The 5,342-nt window shown below is 46.6% G+C and overlaps 1 long non-coding RNA gene across 1 annotated transcript; it reads right to left on the reverse strand.

Moving 5' to 3' along the window:
- Nucleotides 1-805: 805 nt before the first annotated feature.
- LOC308665729 lies at nucleotides 806-4,900 on the reverse strand. Its single transcript, XR_014025943.1, has 2 exons — nucleotides 4,029-4,900; nucleotides 806-1,611 (listed from the first exon to the last, which is right to left on the reverse strand). It is a non-coding gene; the product is annotated as an uncharacterized lncRNA (long non-coding RNA).
- Nucleotides 4,901-5,342: the final 442 nt, after the last annotated feature.

Here is a 5,342-nt window from a genome sequence, read left to right on the forward strand (position 1 = left end):
TGGGCTTCGGCTGGCCTTGTATTCTCTGCATCCAGTTTTGGTCACCACGATGTAAAAAAGATGTCGAGACTCTAGAAAGGGTACAGAGAAGAGCAACCAAGATGATTGGGGGGCTGGAGGCTAAAACATATAGGGAACGGTTGCTGGAATTGGGTATGTGTAGTTTAATGAAGAGAAGGGTGAGGGGTGACATGATAGCAGTGTTGCAATATCTCAGGGGCTGCCCCAAAGAAGAGGGAGTCAAGCTATTCTCCAAAGCACCTGAAAGCAGGACAAGAAGCAATGGATGGAAACTAGTCAAGGAGAGAAGCAACCTGGAACTAAGGAGGAATTTCCTGACAGTTGGAACAATTAACCAGTGGAACAACCTGCCTCCAGAAGTGGTGAATTCTCCAACACTGGAAGTTTTTAAGAAGAGACTGGACAGCCATTTGTCTGAAATGGTATAGGGTTTCCTGCCTGAGCAGGGGGTTGGACTAGATGACCTCCAAGGTCCCTTCCAACTTTATTATTATTATTATTATTATTATTATTATTATTATTATTATTATTATTATTATTATTATTATTATTATTATTATTATTAGCTGAAAGGAGAGAAGGGTGGATGGCAGCAAACTGGCGAAGACAATCATGGCTGCCTTGCATTGCTCGCTTGGGTGGGGCAGAATTGCTGGGGGGGGAGCTGTGTGAGATGGCGGGCAGATCTTTCCTTGGCTGCAACAAGATTTGAACCCTGCCTTCTTCCCTCCCCCCTGCCCCCCCCCCATGATGAGCAAGTTTTGTTTTGGCTATGACCTCAGGCACTGATTTATTCCCATTTATTTAAGATGTTTCCACGCTGCCTTTAGGGCAGAAACCCAAAAAAAACCCAACTCCCTGGATAGCTTACACATAAAGAGAATGAAATATTAATCGTGGCAGCCTCACGTTTGGGGCTAGAAGTTCTCAAAATGGATCCAACCAAGCGTAGGAAGAAGGAAAAAGTAAAACAAACAAATAAATAGATAGATAAATAATAAAGACAGTTCCAGGATGGGGAAAGAGAAATGGAGAAATATCCTCTTCCCAGTTGCTTTCAATTAGGCCGCCGAGCCTGTTTCGGTCTCTGCCTTGTCCAGGGACCGGCGGATCCCGGCCACTGCTGGCCGAGGCAGCCCACCTGCGTGACCTCACCTGCCAGGCCAGGCTGGCTGAGGTCGATCGTCCAGGGAAGGGGAAGCTGACCAGTTCAAGGATGCTGAAGGTCCTACATTTTGTTGTTGTTAGCTGTGAAGTCGCGTCTGACCCATCGCAACCCCGTGGACAACGTTCCTCCAGGCCTTCCTGTCCTCTACCATCTTCTGGAGTCCATCTAAGCTCACGCCGACTGCTTCAGTGACTCCATCCAGCCACCTCATTCTCTGTCGTTCCCTTCTTCTCTTGCCCTCCACCTTTCCCAGCATGAGGCTCTTCTCCAGTGAGTCCTTCCTTCTCATTAGGTGGCCAAAGGATTTGAGTTTTAGCTTCAGGATCTGGCCTTCTAAAGAGCAGTCAGGGTTGATCTCCTCTAGGACTGACCGGTTTGATGGCCTTGCAGTCCAAGGGACTCGCAGGAGTCTTCTCCAGCACCTACATTTAGGCAAGAAAAACCAAATGCACAAGTATAAAATAGCTGGTAGCTGCCTCAAGGGATCTACTCTACGAAAAAAACAGTGGGCCCTATCCAACGAAATGAAATTCAGTGTGGAGAAAAACAAGGTTTTACACCTGGGTGGGAAAAACCAAAGGGACAAGTACCAATTAGGCGAAAACCTGGCTCAAAAAAAGCAACTGGGAGAGGGACCTTGGAGTCCTAGTGGACGATCCCTTCAGTGTGAGCCAGCCGTGTGCTGCAGCTGCCAAAAAAGCCAACACAATCCTAGGCTGCATGAACAGAGGGACAGAATCAAGATCACGTGAAACATTCATGCCTTGGTAAGGCCACCTCTGGAATCCTGTGTCCAGTTGTGGTCAGCACGATGTAAAAAAGATGCTGAGACATGATAAAAAGTGCAGAGAAGAGCAAAAAGGTGATTGGGGGCCGGAGGACAAAATATATAAAGATCGCTTGCTGAAATTGGGTATGTTTAGTCTGGAGAAAGGAAGGAATAGGGGAGATGTGATAGCAGTCTTCCAATATTGGAGGGGCTCAACCTACCCTCCAAAGCCACAGAAGGCAGGACAAGAAGAAGCAACGGGTGGAAAGTAACCAAGGAGAGAAGCAACCTGGAACTAAGGAGAAACTTCCTGACAGTGAGAACAATTAACCAGTGGAACTCCTTGCCTCCAGAAGCTGTGGATGCTCCAACACTGGAGGTTTTTAAGAAGAGACTGGACAGCCATTTGTCTGAAATGTACAGGGTTTCCTGCCTGAGCAGGGGGTTGGACTAGATGACCTCCAAGGACCCTTCCAACTCTGTTATTCTGTTAAATATTTCACGTCTGACTTGCCCATTCTTTGCTCTCCAATCCTTTTGCAATGCAAAAGGTTTTTAAGAAGAGACTAGATAGACACTTATCTGGAATAATATAAGGTCTCCTATCCAAGCGGGGGTTGGACTAGAAGATCTCTGAGGTCGCTTCCAGCCCTAGGATTCTAGGATTCTATCATTCTAGGATCTCTCCCTTCTCCTCTTCCATGCGCAAGGGGAACTGGGAGCCATTCAGTCTTGCCCAAAAAGTTGGTCTGCAAAGGGAATGACGTGCACACCTGCCCGGAGGGGCTCCCTGACTCTTTGTGGCCAGAAGTGGCCTTGACTGGCTTTATTTAGGAGTGACCTCACCAAGATGTAGGCTTTGGAGTCCCAAAGGTGCTTTTTTCAAGAAGCAACTGGACTGTCTTCTTTTTCTTTGAAGACCTTTTGCTGAAGAAGCTTAGAACAGAATAACAGAGTTGGAAGGGACCTTGTAGGTAATCTAGTCCAACCCCCCCCACCCAAGCAGGAGAGCCTACACCATTTCTGACAGATGGCCGCCCAGTCTCTTCTTGAAAGCCTCCAGTGATGAAGCTCCCATAACTTCTGAAGGCAACTCCTGTTCCATCGGTTGATTGTTCTCACTGTCCAAAAGTCTCTCCTTATTTCCAGGTTGAATCTCTCCTTGATCAGTTTCCATCCATTGTTCTTTGTCTGGCCTTCAGGTGCTTTGGAAAAGAGCCGGACCCCCTCCTCTCTGTGGCAGCCCCTCAAATATTGGAAGACTGCTATCATGTGCCCCCCCCCTCAATTCTTCTTTTCTCTAGACTAGCCAAATCCTGCAACCGTTCTTCGTAAGTTTTAGTCTCCAGGCTAATCATCCTAGTTGCTCTTCTCCGTGCTTTTCCTAGAGTCTCAACTTCTTTTTTACATTGTGGTGACCAAAATTGGTTGCCGTATCCTAGGTGTGGTCTTACTAAAGCGTTACAGAGTGGTGTTAGTACCTCACACGATCTTGAATGAATCCCTCCGTAGATGCAACTTAGGATTGTGCTGGCTTTCTTGGTTGAGAAGCAAAACCTCGTCAAGGAAAAAACAAGAAAGTCACTTGCCTCTTGAAAAAGCATCTCTGGGACAACCATGACTGGAGGATGGAAACTCTCCATCGGGGGTCTTCAAACTTGGCCCTTTTATGAGTTGTGGACTCCAACTCCCAGAATTCCTCAGCCGTTGAGGAATTCTGGGAGTTGAAGTCCACAAGTCATTAAAGGGCCAGGTTTGAAGACCCCTGCTCTCCATAGACAGTAGGCCAGCAAAGTGCCAACTGAGCATCACGGATCCAAGCGAACAGCCTCATCCTTCCACCCTCACCAGCCATTCCCCGTCAGAGGTCCTCCAAGAACTGGTCAGGCTGGCAGAGTTTTAGAGGAGCAGGAGTCCAGAACATCTGGAAATCCTCAGCGCTGGGAAGTCTGCCTTTTGGTCTACATCATAAAAGTAATTCGAGGCCTCGTCCCTGGCACACGGACACGGCTTCTTCCTGGCTGTGTCTTTGTGTCTTTATGCAATTCTGCTGGCTTTATTTTCGTTTACCTTGAGAGCCTCTTGAGGTCAGGAAATTGTCCACATCCTGCTGCTTTTGACTTCTGGCCAGCCTCCAGCTGCTGTTCTCCTCACATTTCTCCTCACCAAGGACCCTCGGACACCGTCCCACCTTCCTCCACTTTCCTGGATACGGGTTCTAATCCAGTTTACATCCACTTTCTCTAGACTACAGTTTCTTCATCTTCTATTATCATTTTGGGGTCCCGCCAGCTCTTGCTTGCCGGCAAATGCCGTTTCTTGTAGATCGTCCAATGCACCGTTGTTGCTATTGTTATTATTATTCTTGAATTTACATGCCAGAGAGAGACTCTGGACAGCTTACAACAATACAAAAGTGGAATATAAAACGAAAAAGGACCTTCAAGCATTGACCACATTCAACATTCAGAATTAAAATTGGACAGCAATTTTCCGGAGTGGTAGAGGGTTAGAATAGAATAGAATAGAATAGAATAGAATAGAATAGAATAGAATAGAATAGAATAGAATAGAATAGAATAGAATAGAGTAGAGTAGAGTAGAGTAGAGTAGAGTAGAGTAGAGTAGAGTAGAGTAGAGTAGAGTAGAGTAGAGTAGACTAGAGTAGAGTAGAGTAGAGTAGAGTAGAGTAGAATAGAATAGAATAGAATAGAATAGAACAGAACAAAATATGAATAGAACGGAACAGAAGTAGAAGTAGAAGTAGAAGTAGAAGTAGAAATAGAAATAGAAATAGAAATAGAAATAGAAATAGAAATAGAAATAGAAATAGAAATAGAAATAGAAACAAACAGAAATAGAGCTGGAAGGGACCTTGGAGGTCTTCTAGTCCAGCCCCCTGCTCAAACAGGAGAACCTATACCATTGCAGACAAACGTTTGAACTGGAAGACCTCCAGGGCCCCTTCCAACTCTGCTCTTCCATAATTAATTGTGCAATTACGGAATTGCACCATTAATGGTGTCAAGTATTGGCCTTCCCCTTCTCTGCCGGCCTGTCCAAGGGCTTGCAAAGGGGAGACCGAAGCTGCCAAGCCGAATTGTGCTCTGCAGCGACCAAGGGAGGAGCAGCCCTCCCGGGGGCTCCTCCAGAGAAGAAGGAAGCGCTCTGAAGAATCGGGTATGGGTTGTTTGGGGAGGAGGAATTTATCTTGGCTCGCTCGGGGCCAAGATTTAGGCGTTGCCGTGAAGTCGGCCGTATCTCCCACGGGCATCTGTCACTCTCTTCCAGCAGCAGCTCACCTCAAGCATAGCTCCTCTGCCCCGACCCTGTTGTTTTTGGACAATTTTCACAGCAAGCCTTCAGTTTAAACAATGTTTGGGG

The sequence above is a fragment of the Vipera berus genome (assembly GCF_964194415.1).
Source record: "Vipera berus genome assembly, chromosome: 3".
NCBI lineage: Eukaryota > Metazoa > Chordata > Lepidosauria > Squamata > Viperidae > Vipera > Vipera berus.